Source organism: Poeciliopsis prolifica, unplaced genomic scaffold, assembly GCF_027474105.1.
Source record: "Poeciliopsis prolifica strain line A6 unplaced genomic scaffold, Auburn_PproV2 SCAFFOLD009, whole genome shotgun sequence".
Classification (NCBI taxonomy): Eukaryota; Metazoa; Chordata; class Actinopteri; order Cyprinodontiformes; family Poeciliidae; genus Poeciliopsis; species Poeciliopsis prolifica.
The window spans coordinates 12,664,524-12,681,902 of record NW_026562384.1 but is presented as its reverse complement, the minus strand read 5'-3'; the positions used below and the strand labels follow the sequence as shown (position 1 = coordinate 12,681,902).

At 35.9% G+C, this 17,379-nt stretch overlaps 1 protein-coding gene across 5 annotated transcripts in view; it reads left to right on the top strand.

The window, feature by feature from the left end:
- Nucleotides 1–17,379, top strand: part of pcdh11 (protocadherin 11) — a 203,360-nt gene that overhangs the window by 16,484 nt on the left and 169,497 nt on the right. For all 5 annotated transcript variants that reach the window (XM_055034075.1, XM_055034078.1, XM_055034077.1 and 2 more), the window contains 4 exons: nucleotides 8,254–8,328; nucleotides 12,993–13,152; nucleotides 14,012–14,157; nucleotides 16,115–16,319. The gene's annotated coding sequence lies outside the window, so the exon portion shown is untranslated. The remainder of the gene's footprint in view (nucleotides 1–8,253; nucleotides 8,329–12,992; nucleotides 13,153–14,011; nucleotides 14,158–16,114; nucleotides 16,320–17,379) is intronic.

The following is a 17,379-nucleotide window of genomic DNA, read 5'->3' as shown; positions in this document are numbered from 1 at the left end:
TTTGCGGTTTCTGTTATTTATACCAGTTAAATAATAATAATAATAAAAAAAACTCTCATGATGAAGGAAAAATCATTATGAAATTAGTATTTCAAATTAAAGCTGACTTGTGAAAGTGAAAATGAAATATTATTTGTTGCTAAATAAAAACCAAAATCAGTTCAAAACGCATTAATAAAGTTACAGGTCATAGAAAATGCAATCACTTTTTGAAAGTAGCATAACAGTCAAAACACAGGCACTTTGGATGCTGAAGATGACAGCCGGCTTACCACTTGAAGCAGCAAAATGAGTCTTAAATATTTCAATAATCCAGATGGGACACAGCGGGCTAATATGGTGCAAGATGGAAACAGCAGTGGTTATGCAGAGCAGAAGCAAAATAACAAAAATCTAAATAAATAAAGATCCAGATTTACAATCGGTGAGTGAAGTTTCTTGTGTATTATTATGTGACTCCTTTCTGTTGTCTAGGCAAGTAACTTTGATTCAAAATCTCTGCACCACCTGGCAAACATGGGTAAATGAAGGAAGCATTAAAGAGAAAAGAGAATGAGCCTCGCTCTTTGGAGATTCAAATCAGCATTTACAGCACTTTCTTCTGCCGCACGTCACATTAAATAACAACCACCGCTGCGCTATCTCGCCACGTCAGATTGCTCCATCCTCGTCCGTCTCGCACAGAGCATTTGCAATTTGCGTTGACAGGTTGGCAAGTCTTCAAGAAGTTGCATTGAACATCATTGGGACGTCTTGTTAGGGTTTCTTTTTTTCTTCTTCAACTGAATCCCATCTCACAGGTTGCAGGAGACAGAAGCAATCTTAAAAAGCTTCTCTTAGGCTGCAAAAAGCAGCATCAAATGAGTGAAGGGTCAGTGCACCAACACTTAGAGGGAAGCCTCAGGGACATGTATAAAATTGGATCTGCCATTTTCTGAAAAATGTGCTGTTGATTTGATACTTTTTAGGTCTGGATTTTGTTCCTGAGGACGTCCATAATAGTTGATGAAGACAAATTACATGTGCCTCCCTCTATAGTCAAGGAAAGGAACAGAAAGCGATAGGGTCACTTTCATCTTTTTTTATGTATTTATAAAGGAGTGTCCATACCGTAAATTGGGGTCCACAAAAGAGCCAACGAAAGTGTAATGCCAGTTTTCAAGTATTTATGGATTATTTTAATGTCCCAGAACAGTTTGGGCAATGTCTGTGAACTTGCATCAGTATTTCTTAAAGCCTGACATCAAAGGGAAAAACCCTTGAATTTGTGATGTCACTGGGGTTTAAAGTGCTGATTTGAGGGTGCCAACTGTCTGCAACTATGCAAAGCTTTCAACAAAAAAATAAAAATGCTGTCCCTCTGAAGCAGAGTTTAAGCATCATTTGAAAGTAAACTCAAAAATAAGTTGGAATCAAAGTCAGAGCATGCTTTCAACGCAACTTTCCAAGGGCAAAAGAATAACACACTGTTCTTGAAATGCGTTTCCTTTCCTCTTTAAACGCAGTTATAAACTCTGTTTGTTTGCTGCCGCATGGAGTTGACAAGTACAGAGCTTTCTTTAAACTTGTCCAGTGAAAGTCAATGGGGGTTAAATTAAAGAGAGACGGCGCCCTTATGATATGCCGAGCTAAGACCGATTTTCTCTTCAGAAAACGATATTTATATCCATGTTGAATAAGCCGGAGAGTTCACAAGTAAAAGCATATTTTTTTGCCGTCTGTGCGTATAATTTTCACTGCTGATGTGTTTGAGTGTGAGCCCATGTCTGTAGCTGTTGGCTGACAGCCTTATTGGCATTTTCTACGGTGATTTCTATGAGCTTACTCTATTAGAATCACAGAGGGCTTCCATCTAGTCAGCAGCCGCCTGCATGCAAAAACAGTGTCCCTGGAGCCTCTGTTTACCAACCAAGTCGGATTTGCTGCTCTCTAACACAGCCAGGCTAAAGCTCAGCTACCCAGCAACAGCAAGCCCTTCCACTGCCCCCCATCCCTCTTTCGCTTCTCGCCCCCGAAACCAACAACCCATCCCCACTACACACAAATGCGGCTCCCCCCCACTCTCACCCGCTGGTCCTTGAGGCTTTCATTTTGTTGCTCATCCTTAGTCTACTTTCACCAGAATCTGTTTTAAAACTTTCCTAACTGCAGGCTTTTTATGTAAATGCTGTTGCACAAAAAAAAAAAAAAAAAATGCGAAGCTTTGGTTACAAATCAAATCCACATTCTTATACACAGGAAAAAAGTGACACTTCAAACAGAATTGTTTAGGTCCCCAAATAAAATTGAAGCAGGATTGGACTGTTGTTTTGACAAAAGCGAAAGTGGGGATTTCAACAACCTGTCAATAAACACTGAATTCAGTCCCTTAGTCTCTGTGAAAACATCTTTTTTTTAAAACAGAAGGGACAAAATATATTTGTGTATTTTTTATTGCATATATTCAAAGCATTTTTATGTTAAATCAAATCTACAAACTCTGACTTTGACATTTCTATATCTCTCTCAGAAAAAAATAGAACATGAAGAAAAGAGTTCCTGACACTAACAATAGCTCATAAATGATAAAACAAATGTGAAACTATAGGTCGTGCACAGTTACAACTAAAGGTTTAAACAGACAGAAAATTTCCGTTTTACAAATTGGACTGATTCTGTGTTTTTAGATTTTTTCCTGGGTGGTCATTTTTGTGAGACGCTAAAACGTTTATTGATTCAAATTTTAATTATAGAACTTTAAAGACTTTTATGAGAAAAAACATTTAAGATTTAAGCTGATGGTATTTGAAAAAATCACTTGCCTTTTGACATTTGCCCCCATTGTTTTTAAAAAGGATTGTTTTTCACTAATGTGCTCCCAAAATTGTATTCAAAGTTACCTCTAGGTTATGTTTTTGATCAAAACAGTGTTTTTCATGTTAGACTGTCATTTAACTAAGACGCAATGAGTTATGCTTCCCAATTGCATGACACAACTCTCATTGTACCAATCACCTTCTTTTCTCGTCAATGGACAAAATAACTTTAACTCTGTAATCTAATCCTGGTATGTACATCCTGAAAAACAGGATGTACATACCAGCATTTGGCTTCTTTCTTTTTTTTTTTTTTTGTTTTATGCAGACCCTCGTCACACCTATAACCTTCCTTATATTAGCAAGCTCTCCACTGGTGGCAAGTCTGTTGAATCCCCTTTAAGAAAAGGTCTTGGGCCATTGCCTGGAAGTCGCACCTTCAGTATTATATTTTTCTGCAATCTTTCTGATAGCAGCATCCTGGTCTTTGAGTTTCTTATTTATGCAAAATAATGATGAGAGCATGTGTTTTATTGCAGTAACAAAGTTTGAAAAAAAAAAAATTACAAATCCCATTTCTTTTTAAGTCAAAGATTCTGGTCATCTAATTTAATCAGAATGGAGTTATATCAGTTGTCATGTCTTATTAAAACTTTCTCTGGAGCTAACAATGATGGACATAATATTTCTTTTGGCATTATTAGAATAGATTTTCTGATTACGTTTTTTTTTTTTTTTTTTTTTTACTTCAAATTAGAAAGTCTTTTTTTTTTACAAAACTAAAGCAAAAAAAGAAAAAAAGTAACTTCTATCAATCTTATGACCTTGGTAACTTTGAAGAATCCCCAATGAATGCTGTATTCATTCCCATGTCAATTTAAAATATTTACAATTTGTGTTGGACTCTTTCCCAGGCACAAACTGAATTTGAGTCCGAAAATAACAGTGAACCATCTAAAGTATAAAAGATTTTGTATCTTGATATGATATAAAAGAACATTTATCAAATAAACACATACAAGAAGTAAAAGTGGGACAAATTGCTGAGAAACTCAACAGAAAGCTTTGTTTATCTTTTTTTTTTCTTTTTTTTTCACAGCTTGTATTTAGTATTTAGCTTGACAGACACCACAAACTTGACTCTGTGTTTACACACTGCGGCCTTTCTGTTTGCCCTCATTATAAAGGTTTGACCTGCCAACATTCAGAAAACAATATGAAGTAAACACAAATAGTCAGCTAGCAATATGGATGGCAAAAAACCAATTATGGAAACAGGTCGGTGCTGATAACATCATTTTGTTTTTATTTATTTTTTTCTTGTTTGTTTGTTTTTTTTTTTTTTTTGTCTTTTGATTGTTTCTTGGCAAGAGGAATACTTTGAATTTACTCAGAGCTGTTAACTTGGCATTCACAACTGGCAGATTTCCACAACCCTGGTAAAGTATTGCCAGTCGTCTTATCAAAAAATCAGACAGTTGTGAGTTTGCGTATGCTTCTTTAACTGCCTGGCACCAACTGTTTGTGTGACACTATCAGGAAGAAATGATTTTTTATCTGAACAATAAACATCTGCTTGATGGCTTTCTCACTCACCTTCAGAGCTGTTTCTCATTTAGCATTAAGTCTGTCACCAGAACAGATCTGAGTCACTGACTGTCACTTCCAGCTTCAGTCAGTGGGTTTTCCAGACGTGTAATCAATACAACATTTTCTTTCTGATGGACACACACTGCGGACAGAAGGATTCTCTTCACAAAGACTACAGCTGATTGAGCAGCGTTTGGACTGCTAATGTGACTGATAGACTGACACATCTTTACAGGAAGTTACTCTTTGATCTATCATGGCCGCCTCAAGCTGACAGCACTGTATTTACACAGCATCTTGCCCCCAGTGTTTCTTTCCCCCCTTTCTACACTCAGAAAAAATCTTGGCTCTATTTCTTTTTTCCAAAATTACTGCTGTTCAATGATTAGGAAAGGAAAGAAAAAAGTTCAATAATTAAGGTTTGTCTAATTGGCATTGAGTCTGACAAGAAAGAGGCTTCGTACATAATAACAACCCAACACAGAAAGCATTCTTAAAGTAAGATACATGCAGTCCAGTGTTTGAGTGACTCATTAGCTGCAGCATCTGCTGTCTGGTGAAGGAAAAAGCAACATCATATACAGTACCTGGAAACTGCACTGAAACATTCAGAAAAATATTCTGAAATTGCACACTGTTGAGCCTTTAATCATTGTTGTTGGCCAAGCCTTGTGGATGATATAAATACTGTATAAGCAACAAGATAAGAGTTTTTTTTTTTTTCTCTTCTGTGTCCTTATAAACCACTATGGCTGGTACAAACACAGAGAAGCCGAGAGGACATTTAGCATTTTTGAAAATCATTTGAAAGCTGATCAATTAGAAACAAGAAACTTTTGGGAGCAGTTTGTGCAGTGCTCAATAAAAGTCACATAGTATGCGATCAAAATACCCCTCACGTTATTACACCACATCATCATTTTGATTTTCTTTTCATGTCGATAACACTAAGTTGTGTCTCCTCCTTCTTATTATCACAGTTGAAATCAAAACTTGTTGCAAAAGGCAACTCAGATCCCATCTCTTATCTATTCTGATTCTCTGTTTTTACTTCAGCTAGTCCTCTTCACCACATCTAGATGCCACCCAGCATAAACTTACTTTCATTTTAACAAGAGTGTACATTATTTACATTATTGATGCTTTCCTCTGAATTATGTTTCCTTCCATGGAATGACACATATTACTGGAATGTGAGCTCAATGCATTCATGATGTCAAAGCCTAATAAGATGGAAGTTGTGGGAACTATGGTAGTTCTTTTGTGGAGGAAAATAGCTGTGTTGAATAATTCATTCTAAACTTAATGCTCATTAGTGGATGAGCATGAATTTTTCTGTGCTCTTTTTAAACAACCCTAGCTAGACCAAAGTGCTCCACAGCAAAGTCAAAATATAAAGACATATGTCCATGATTTATTCATTTTTTATTTATGTCATAGAAAACCAAAACAAAGGCTAGTTCAAAGAAAACAAAAATGTCATGGCTACATCAGGAAGTCAAGTCTTTTTAGAAATAAAAGCCATTAAAATAAATCATTTTGTGAGTTTTTTTTTTAAACCTATCCAAAGTCTGGTTTTCTAATTTGCCTTGGCAGAACAATAAACTGACATTTATCTATGCCAAAGTGTGCTTAGTGTCAGTGCCTGACAGTTTTCTATAAATCAAATCTACATCTGGAATGGAAATTCTACGCATTTGTCTCAACACATTTATTGCATTATGTTCATAAAGTTCCAGATTTGTATTATATATCCTGGCATTATTTATATAATATGCAGTTCTTACTGTATTATATTTCCATATATTTTTTGCAAGGTGTTTGACAATTTCTATTCAAATGTTCATAAACACATTGATAAAGGCATTTTTTTAATGTAAATTTTAGAATGTTTTTTAACCCCTTTACTTTCACCCCCTAAACATCTGTAAAGGTATACCCAAATTAAATCAAGTGCTGTTCTTGAACAATTTGGAGTACATGCAATTTTTCTATTTTTCCAGTCAAAAATACTTTAAGTAGTTTGTAGCTTTCATATTTGTAACACAAGAAAAAGTTGCTTTGCTCAATTTTTTTATTTTTATATCTTGTAAATGCACATGGAGTGTTGAATGTCTGAACTGGGAAATAAATCTGTAGAATAAAATATTCTGCTCATGGATTTCAACACTGATCAAAAAAGGACAATAAGAAAATGTCATTTTGGACATGTTTATTTATGAGGATGTACAGGTGTTGTTGAAGTGTAGCTTTCGGAGTCTCCATTTGGCATCTGGCACACTGGGACAACATCTGATATACCATTGGTTCCCAAAGGATGGGGCACCCCCCCTACAGGGGATTGCAGTTTTCATTGCAAGGGGGTGCGGGAAGCTGTATGGATGATTGAAAAAAAAAAAAAGACAGTTACACAAAAGTGTTTCACTGTAAAGATGATTTGTGTTTTGTTTGGACATCAGAAAAGTTTAAACCCTTAAATCTCAAAAATACAATGGTAAAATGGCACGAGGCGTTCCGGTGTAGGTTAAGGTTCTAATGTTATTATTATTATTATTATTATTATTATTATTATTATTATGTGTGCGCTGAGAAACCAGTCTTCTAGTATATAAATTGTAAAGATTTACATATCTATTAATGGTTGTAGTGTTTCACTCTGCATGCATAAATTACTGTTTTAAACTATTACTCAAGGTTGGATTATATGGTATATCTGATATTTTTTTTCACTTCCGAGTACACAGAGAGATGACTCTTTCAATTTGCTCATGGACTTTAATTATAGGGACGTACCATCACATCTAGTGAAGGATAGCCTTACAGATGGCAGCAGTGGCCCTGAAGCGAGGAGTCTAGCACAACAAAAGTCTCCATTCTCCCGTTGGTGCAGACAGATTTTATTCATTTGATCATCAGTGTCATGGCAGTGGCATGTAGCCTGTTGCCCTCTCTCCACTTTGCTACTATCTATTCCTCTCCATCTTCAGTTCTGTCACCTTCCTGCCAGTTTGCAATGTCACAATAATTCTGTGTACAGTTTTAAAAACTTATTTTTGTGCCTAACAGAAGGAAACAAGGTCAAAAGTTTAGACGTAGATAAATATAAAAAATATGTATATTTTATTTTATTTGGTTCACATAAATTATTTTAAAAAAATAAATAAACATTAATTTAGTCAAAATTTTAAACTAGGCAACAAGACAAGGAAAAAAATGCATTTCACATGACAGTCACATTGCACTTTATAATTAGAGTGCTTGTTTTTAACTCTTTGTTTAACAACCTCTCACAGCCCTTAACACTTCAAAGTTTGTACATTTATAGACATTTGCAAACATATTCTTTATCTACAAGCTGTTCTGTTACATTCACTCTTAGACAAATGACACGTGAGTGGCAATTTTGGCGTTCAGTGTCTTCGATATGTGGACCATCCACTTCTCCTCCCATCAAAGCAAACCTCTTGTGTGTTAAATATAGAAAACCAAGAGCAGTGATGATGATGAACATGTGGATCAAGAAAAATATTGCAAAGAGAAAAATAATAGAACGAATCTGCTCAATGCCACTTTCTACGTTGCTTGTGATATCAGCACTAGAGTTTTAGTGCTACTTATTGAAATTACATTTTAACAGTTTCAATAAGCTATTAAAACATAGCTTATGCTCATGTAAGTTGGGGCTACTCATGTTCTGGTCCTGCAGTGAAACGTAACCTTTATCTTCCTCTCAGTTTAAACAATATTGCTGCTGAATCAGAAGAACTGTTCTGAGTTGCCATTCTCCATATGTTGCTTTCAGATGGGAGTTGAGGGAATTTGCTGTTGTGTCTTCAAACTAAAAAGTATTTTTCTTCTTTACCTGCAGCTCTAACATCTGCCATGAACAGAGGGAGAAAAGGAAGCAGAGACCAGGATTTTCCATGGGCCCCCTTCCAAAATGGTAAAAAATTATTTTGTACACCGCAGGGCCTTCTTTTACTGCTTGATTTCTTTTGTGTGACTTTTTTTTCGTCACCTGCAAAAGAAAAAGCTGAATGGGAATATGTTTCACCCACATTGAGTCCTGCATAAAATGAATTTGCAGTAGTTGTAGATATTTATCAGCTTCAGCTCTGGTGAACAGCGACGAGAACACAACATGCACACAGTAATTTTCCATAAGGGCACTGTACTCAGACCTCCTACAGTGAACACCTTTCAGTTTTGCTTTACAGAAAACCTAATTTACCAAGTGATCAGTTGAAAGAACTCCCTCTTCATCCAGCTATTTAGGGCTGATGTCTACAGCCTTAGTCAATGTAAAATAAAAAAAAAAATGTTCCTAATTATTTCAGAAAGGTATTATCAGAAATTGTTCTCTATTACAATATGCAGGATGCCGTGCAATGCCAACCCCACATGTAGCTCTCAGCCTTGCCTCTGGGAGATAGCTCTGGCTCTCAGTACAATCCAGCTGTCAAAACCTTAAAGGTGAACACACAAAGGAATGAATTTAATCACCTTAGTGTAACCCACATAAAGACAAAAAAAGCCCATCTAAACTCTGTGCTTTTGATGTAACTGTATATACAGTGGATGTTCTCGGTGAGAATATCTCTCCGTTTAATTCTCTGGAGAATGTTTGCTGGTGAATGAATGTCAACAACATAGTGTCAGTGCTTGCACAGCTGTAAAAGGAAAAAAAAAACATACTTGTTGAATCGTTCAGTTGCTCCAAGGTTAAAGTGTCTGACTTTCATGGACAGGTGTTTTCATGAAAATAGCTATGTGAGGTTTTGTCGAAGGTACATGTGTTGGTACTGTGGCAGAGAGCGGTCAGATGTTTGCTCTCAGCTCATGCTCAATGTTAAATGTGTAACTCTCATTGGTCTATTTTATTGTTAATATTCTATACAGATGTTGGCAACATTGTGCTATTGTTTTTCTTACCTAGTCGATGCACTATAAATAAGAACTAATTTCTTGTGTATGTTTAAAGCTGCTGTTCTCAAAGTGGGAGGCATAACTTCAGAAAGAATAAAACAATATGTAAAGACATAGCAAAACAAATAAGTCCATGACTGAGTCCAAGAAAGAAAATTGCAAATGTTTTATAATATATACAATTCTTTTTGGAAAGCGGCCATAAAGGCCGAAAAAAACAACAACAAAAAATATATTTAGATTGCACTAAAAGCTGCATCTCTGTTAAAATGCTCTGTTAGGGAACCGAAAACAAATACAGGTCATTTTGTAGATTTTTAACTTTAAGACTTTCCATATCACATATAATTTTCACATTACTTTTCAATTATGCACTATTTGGTGAGGATCTTTCACATGAAATCTCAATAAATAAATTGCATACATTGTTATGGGGAAAAGTTTTATGGGTATGCACACTTCTTTGAGGTACTGCAGGAAGAAGTAAACATATTTGAGTAAAATTTATTTTTGATTAAACCAACATCTCCTAATGCACAATTATATATCAAAAAGGTAAAAAAATAATAATAAAAAAAGTTCTAACTGGAATATAAATATGAAAAAAATCTAATGGGGAGCTGCAAGACTGATGAAAAAGTCCAGTGCCAAATGCGCTTTTATGCAATGCTTTGCAAAATGTTTCAAAGGGAAATTAAGCCTGGTACATTTTTTTATTAAAAAGGACATTTGCTGTTGCTTACTTGCTTTATGATGACATTTTGTATAAACAAGATTGAATTGAAGTGAATAAAATGTCAGACCTACAACATAATCAAATATTTCTCAATTCACAAGGACTTCAAATGATTTACACATACTGTCATGCCATTGCAAAAAAAGGTGTTTTTTTTGCAAAAACTAAAACATGGCAATTATTTAAAGCTGTTAAAACCGATGTTACTGATGCGGTCCTCTTGCAATTTATCTCATTTAGGACCTCAAAAGTAAGCGTCGGTTTCCAGAACATCAAATAATACTTAATGATAACAATAATCCTTGCTTTTATGCGACAAGTTTTTATGTTTCTATTTAAATGAGTGCCTGTTTGTCAGATTGGTCAAAGATCATGTCAAGGTAATTTTCAGAGGTACTGTAACCAACCACTGGGAGTCGTGGTCCACTAATAAAGCAAGATTATGAGTCTTTTCGAGATAATCTGAAATAACTGTGCAGTCTTACCTCAAACAATCCACAAAAATACATTACAAATGTTAAATAGGTGTGGAAATTAGAACACTAAGTGCACTCTTCTGGCACCACAAAGTAAATCCTTAGAATCAAAGTATGTTATCCTTTTTGCCCTATTGTAATACCAGACTGTGTACTTGGACTGAAGGGGCCAAGATAAAATTCACATAATTACTTCCTCCCTGTCTATATATGCTTCCTGGGTTTTTTTTGTCAGATCATCTTCTTGGCATTAGCCATTTTCCAATTGTTATTATTTATTTTGTCTTTCCCATTCCAAAGTTTGTTTTGTTTTTGGCTTTAAGTAGAAGCCAAAAACAAGTAGAAGAGTAGAAGAAAGTGCGAGAGTGACTTTTGTTTTACTGTCCCTCTTTAAACAGTGTGCATACTCTGATTCAGTCAAACCTCTTCGCTGAAATAACCTAGGCATTCATGCACCCTGGTGTGCAACCTCAACTTGTTTTAAATTTAATTTAGCAGGATTTCTCACAATTTACTTTTTCTGAAAAAAATAAAGTCACTGAGGAGATGACAGCAAGCAAAACCATGAAATCCTCAAATTGTCTGAGATACCAAATAGTACCTTCACTCTTACATCTCCTGTAGAGCATACATTCTTAAATAAAACATTTTTGTAATTTCATATATGATCAAGCATGTCTGAAACAACATCCTGCTTGCTTTTGCAGCTCCTGCTACTCAAGAGGCTTGGAAAGTTGTGGTTCTGTTACTAATCTGGATAAAACAAGAAGATCATAGTTCAAAAAGCCTATAATGACATACTAGGGTGTTGTAGAGAGATCCCCATTGGGAATGTGATCAACTTGACTTGTAATGTTGTGGAGAATTTGTTGGCAGTGATCATACTTTCCACATTATTCTCCTATTTGGGAGAATAATGTGTACCAAGATCGGTGCTTTGAGCCAGTCTAACAGTTGTTTGTTGTCTTTTGTTATTTTCAGCCCGTCCTTACTTGTGTATATGTGTTCAAATTAGAACATGGTAGCATACCTTGCTTTTGCAAGGTATGCAAAAGCATGGTTTAATTTGATCACAATTTAAACCAGACTACCACAGCGTTTTTGTAGTGTTGAAAAATTTCACAGCAGAAGTAGTGCGTCTGCAGAGCTGAAAACGCAAGGTCGAAACACTGCCGATCAGTGGGTGGCAGTGGGTGGGGTCACAAGAGTGACCTTATCGCTGATACTGCTCCATGATTTTCCACATTCTCATGTATTTTTAAAGGTTTTTTTGTTGCACAAGTGGACTTTATTTGCAGTGTGTTAGATAGGAAATGGGTAGAGAGACAGCTGATGAGATGCAGCAAAAGTCCCAGGGTTTAAAATCAAACCTCAGAGGGTGGAGTCTAGGACAAAGTGTTAGAGACGTTCCATATATGGAATGTCTGCTCTACCTCTGTTCCACCTGACGATCTTTTGTCTCGCTGCTTGCAGCCTGCTCTGATTCTCTTTAACTCTGACTGCTAATCATAAAAAAGCTGTGGGTGTGTGCGTGTGTGTAGAAAGTCATGCAACAATCCTCGGTGTGTTACTTGTAGAGAACAAACGATGTCTCTAAATATAGCTATAAAATATGCCAAATCCCTTAGAAATATATGATGCTTTAACTTAAATTTGAAGATGAGAGAGTTTCCTCCAACATGACTCTTAAAATACAGCAAATTTTTTTGATAACCTAAATGTGCAGAGAACCTTTATCCTGTATTTGATTAGATTTTAATTGGGCATTTTATGAACAACCTTGGACCATTTTACAATCCATTGCTGTTAAATCAAGACACATCAAAATGCATGCCACACATCCTCACCATCACTTGCCTTGAGTTTCAGATTAATTGGATAATCATTTAGTACATTTGGCTACTCCTCTTCTGTGACCAAGGTCAGAAAAAGTAAACTCTTCCCTCAGTAAAATGCCGATAGTCCCTCCCACTGTAGCAGAGACATGCTGAAAAGTTTGCATTCCTGATGATTAAACACACTGATTCCCCATCAGGCAATCACTTTGTGAACCCCACTACTTTCTTGTTATATGCCTAGTTCCAGCAGTCACGTAGAGGAAAAGTTTCCACTTTAATTGCTATGTCTTTATGAACTCAAACATTCACACAATAATTTCTGACACAAAATAAACCACAGATATACAGGATTTACTTCAGATCTTTGCTCGACTTTCAAATAGTGTTTTTCTCAACTCCCAAAGCACATTCAAGATTTATTAAGACGCAAAAAAGTATTTTACAGTATTACTTCTGCAGATGTTCAAATTTCTTAGATGAGGTTTTGAAATAGTAGAGTTTTGCAGGGTGGGGCTCAGTGTTCAGAACTGAAATGTCATGCTGGACATTATTTGCTGCATTGTGATATTTGAGGATTATGTTGTTATAAAGATTATTCTTCTATTTTCTAAATCAGCTTTGTCCTTTTCAGGGTTGCAGGGGCAAGGGCCTTGAGCCTCTCCCAGCTGTCACTGAGAGAAAGGCGGAGAACAAATGGTGTAGGTCATGAGTCCATCACAGAACCATCCCAGATACACACAAGACAAACAGCTTTTAGGATGAAAGTGTGCACAGTCACACCCACTGCTGAGGTCAGTTTAGAGTCATTGGTCAAAATCAATCATGTGTGTTTTTCAACTGAGGAAAATATGCACACTCCACATTGTTACCATGATTTTTTACATTTAAAAATGTATGTCTTTTTTTTATGTGATTTTTATTTTGTACTTATCCACAGAAAGCTAAAACACAGGCTTTAAAAGATAGAGAGGGTCAATGGATGTACAGATTGAAAACATTATTTTAAGTTAAGTTTAATGATATTGATGATGTATATTCATGCTTTATTTGCAAAGACTCCAATTTCAGTAGGAATATCTGATAAATTAAATAAAATAAAGTATTCATAAACAGAATAAACATGATCAGATTTTCTCTAAGTGACTGAAAAATATGCAGTGCAAATAAGCAAACTTGATTTCTATGAATTGAGAGAGTATTTTATGAGTTGCAAAGAGTCAACCACCTTCTAAGGAAATCATTGGCAATTTTTACATGTTATTATTAGGAACTCCAGATAGTGCTAGGATAGGTGAATAAATTGTACATTAAATTTAGACATTAAATTTAGATAAACTGACCAAGTTTATCTAAACTGAAAACATTTTCAATTGATATTGGAATTGTTTTTGATGTATGTTACTTGCATTTTCCTGAAATTACCATTTTGTGTTCAACTAGTAATCATAAAACCCTGATCTACAGGATTTTGAATAAGTTAAAGGTCTTTATTTTTTATACACAGATAACAGTTTTTATGCGTCTTGCTCAGAAATGGTTGATACATTTTCCTGCACAGAATACAATCATTTCTCCTTTTTCAAACAGCAAGTTGAGTAGCATTACATCTTGAGAGAACAATAGAGATGACTGCACACATTGTCTTTGCAGTTCCATGTCTTTGGCAAGGGGGCACCCACAGTTTACAAGGCTTGCCTTCAATTTTACTCATCAAACACTGGTTGTGTACACAGCCCATTGAAGACAGAGAAAACGCAGCAGAACGTGACAAGAACATCAAGTGTTTGGCTATCTGGGTAAGAAGGGTTCTAAACTATCACTCCTAAGTGATCATGGACATGTTATTCCTATTTTGGCTTGGCACACTCCAAGAATATCTTGAAGGACAAGTATGTGCGGCCACTAATCCCATGTGTTTCTATTACGTTGGTCAGATTCTCTATGTAAAAAACATGACATTTAATGTTTAATGAGCAGCCATTTTAAAGATGATGATTGATTTAAAGTGCCTGCTACTATCTGAAATCTTCTTCAATGCAATTTAATTTCCCCTGCGTTCTGTTACCAGTAGGCCTGTCTTGTTTGTGACCTAACAAAGGCTCATCATTAAGATTGAAATCTTCTGCACATAAATTTTTATTTGAAATCAATGCAGTGACCTTCACCATGCACAAGCAAGCTCAGTGTCAAACATGTCTCAATTGGAGGCACTGTGTTAAACAAATGTTGCATATCTTTCTTGATGAGTTAATTATTAAAAATAAAGAAAAAGTTCAAATCAAAGAGTGTTTTAGTACTTTTTCTAATGAACAAGAAAGTAAGGTGGGACATCTTTCAGCTGAACATATAGAGCCGAAAATATTGTTCCTGTATGAGTGTTGCCCCAGGCTCTGCTTCATAGTAGACAGATGGAAGCAAGCACTGCCACAGCATGTACTATTGTCTTCATCAAACAACACACAAAGGACAGTTTAATAGTCAGTTACTTCCATGGAAGGGTAACATTTTCCAGAGAGATGTGCTGATAAAACTTAAATATTAGTTTTAGAAAACATGCATAAAAAAAAGACTTTTTTTTCTTTTACTTTTTACCTTTGTCATTTCCAAGAATATGTCTTCATATGACAGAGATAGTAAGTGGATGAAAAATGTTCCTGTTCAGACTGCTGTCTTAAAGTGGTGAGTTTTTTTTTTGTTTTTTGTTTTTTTTCCTAACATGTAAATTTAAGTGTGTAGGTGCCCTTCTGCAATTAGTAGATTCAGAAGACGGAGAAGACGAATTGTGGCTAACGTAGAGATGATGTATAAGGACTGCTGTTCTCCTCAAAGGTTGTTCCTGGAGAATCCTAGCCTTTCCATCAGTTTAGATTTCATAGGTTCAGATGTACCTGAATATACTTTGGATTAAACCTCCCATGCATTTTGAAAAAATTATTTGTCTTGATATCAGGGACTTTTATTTCCTCACCTTGTCCCTTCTGCCACATGTGCTTTGTCCAAATGACATTCTGATATTCTTACTGTCTATCCAGGTTAGGTGGATCAGTGAATTGATGTCTCGCTCTTTCTTGGCATACAGCTCAATGTTATAGGTAACTGATGGTTTTAACAAAATGAGTATCTACAACAGCTCTTCACGATGATATGATAGAGAGAGTTCAGATCTATGCAGAACAGTAGCAGAAAAAGAGCACCACCTTGCTATAACCAACACCTGATGATAATTTAGTTCTCTATGAATGATCAAAGTCAATGATCTAACTGTTGATGTTAACTTCAAATACTCCAGGATCCATTTGTGTGGCATTCAGTCACACCCTTTCTTGTCTACTCTTGCAGAGTTAGGTTGTAGGGTTTCAATGGTTCAATAGATCACATATCCTCTGAATCTACCCTCTTTCATTGAGCTGAACAGCATTATTCTGGGCTTTCAGAAATTAAAAGTGGGAAAAATCCCTCACATAGAGCTGGCAATGGTCTGTCTAATAGAACTTATAGTTAACTTGTTTAAAATAGATCTGCTCCCCTTTCAGCTAAGACAAACTTAGGATGCAGAGGAAGGTCCCACATTGTACTTACCATCTCTCCTCAGAATCCTCTCTTCTCCCTTTACATGTTTGAAAATAGTTTTTATTGATGTCATAAACCTGTTCTTTTTTATGTCTTTAATTTCCTATAACATGTGTTGCTGATTTGGCAGTTCTTTATTTTGTATTTGTGTCTATTCTGTTCTCTCACTCTCCACTCTCCCAGCCAGCCAAGGCAGATGGCTGTCCATTGAGTCAGTTTTGCTGGAGGTATCTTCCTGTTACAAAGGAGCTCTCTTCTCTCCTGTCACCGCCCGGCCATGCAGACACAGGATGGGAGGGTTGAAACAACGTGAAGATCTGATGAAATCTGGGGACCTCCTTTGTCACAATGTCTGGTGAAGATGGAGGACCCAAATGCAAAACAGCAGGTGGGAGGTGTAGATAAGGTGCCAGCAAACTTGCATGATTTATAAGAAACTGCAGAAAGACCTAGAAAATGACTGGGATGGAAAAAACAAAACAAGAAAAATCCAATATAAATCTTTCTTGTAAAGTGTGTTATACAAAATTGGTAAAAGACAAGCTAATCACTGTTATAAAACCATTAAGTGAGCAAATACGTTGACGTTGCATTTGTCAAATAGAAACAAACCACATCAACTAACAAAGGAGGGATAAACTTCAAGTAAACTGGAATGACTTGTAAAGAATGGATTGTGAGTGGATTTAACTTCACACTTGATAATATTTCACAGTACTCTCAAAGAATACACACTGGTTTGTCTCATTACAAACACACCTCATTGTATTGTCATTTGGATTTTTGAATAACTGAAAGATGGTAGAAAAATGATGCATGATATTGCATTTTGTATTTGTGAAAGTCAATGGAAATATCTGACTCCAAAGGTTTCTTAATTGTTTAAAAAAGTGTACTTATATATAGTGTAATCTCACTATAAACTCAATTGGTGTATGAAGTCCTTAGAGGTTGGCTAGAGAACATTAGTGAACAAAAAGCAGAATAAGCTTTAGGAGAACACACCAGGTGGGTTAGGGAGAGAGTTGTGGAGAGCTTCAGAGATGAATTATCTTGTAAAGTTATTGTTGAAGCTTATATAAAGCACTTTCTAAGTAATCATGTGACCATGGAAAGAGAACAGTCCACTGTGGAGCAGCTGCAGAGACCTACCACTCAGGTGGATATACAGATACTGGGAGGACTACACTTTAAAATGTGACAATGTGAGAGCCAGTCTTGAAAGAGAGCTGGAAGGACATCCCTCTTGCAGTTTGTCACAAGTAAACAGAAACATAATTAGAAGCAATTGCATTTTTGTGCTCTGGTTGAGTTCCAGTGTTTCAATGTCAAGGTGCATTGATGCTTTTTAGCAACCTGCAAAAATACCTTATTGTAGCCTTTCTTTGAATTTAATTTTAAACCCACTGTGTGCAGGAAATGGAGCAGAACTCCAAAACACTTTCATG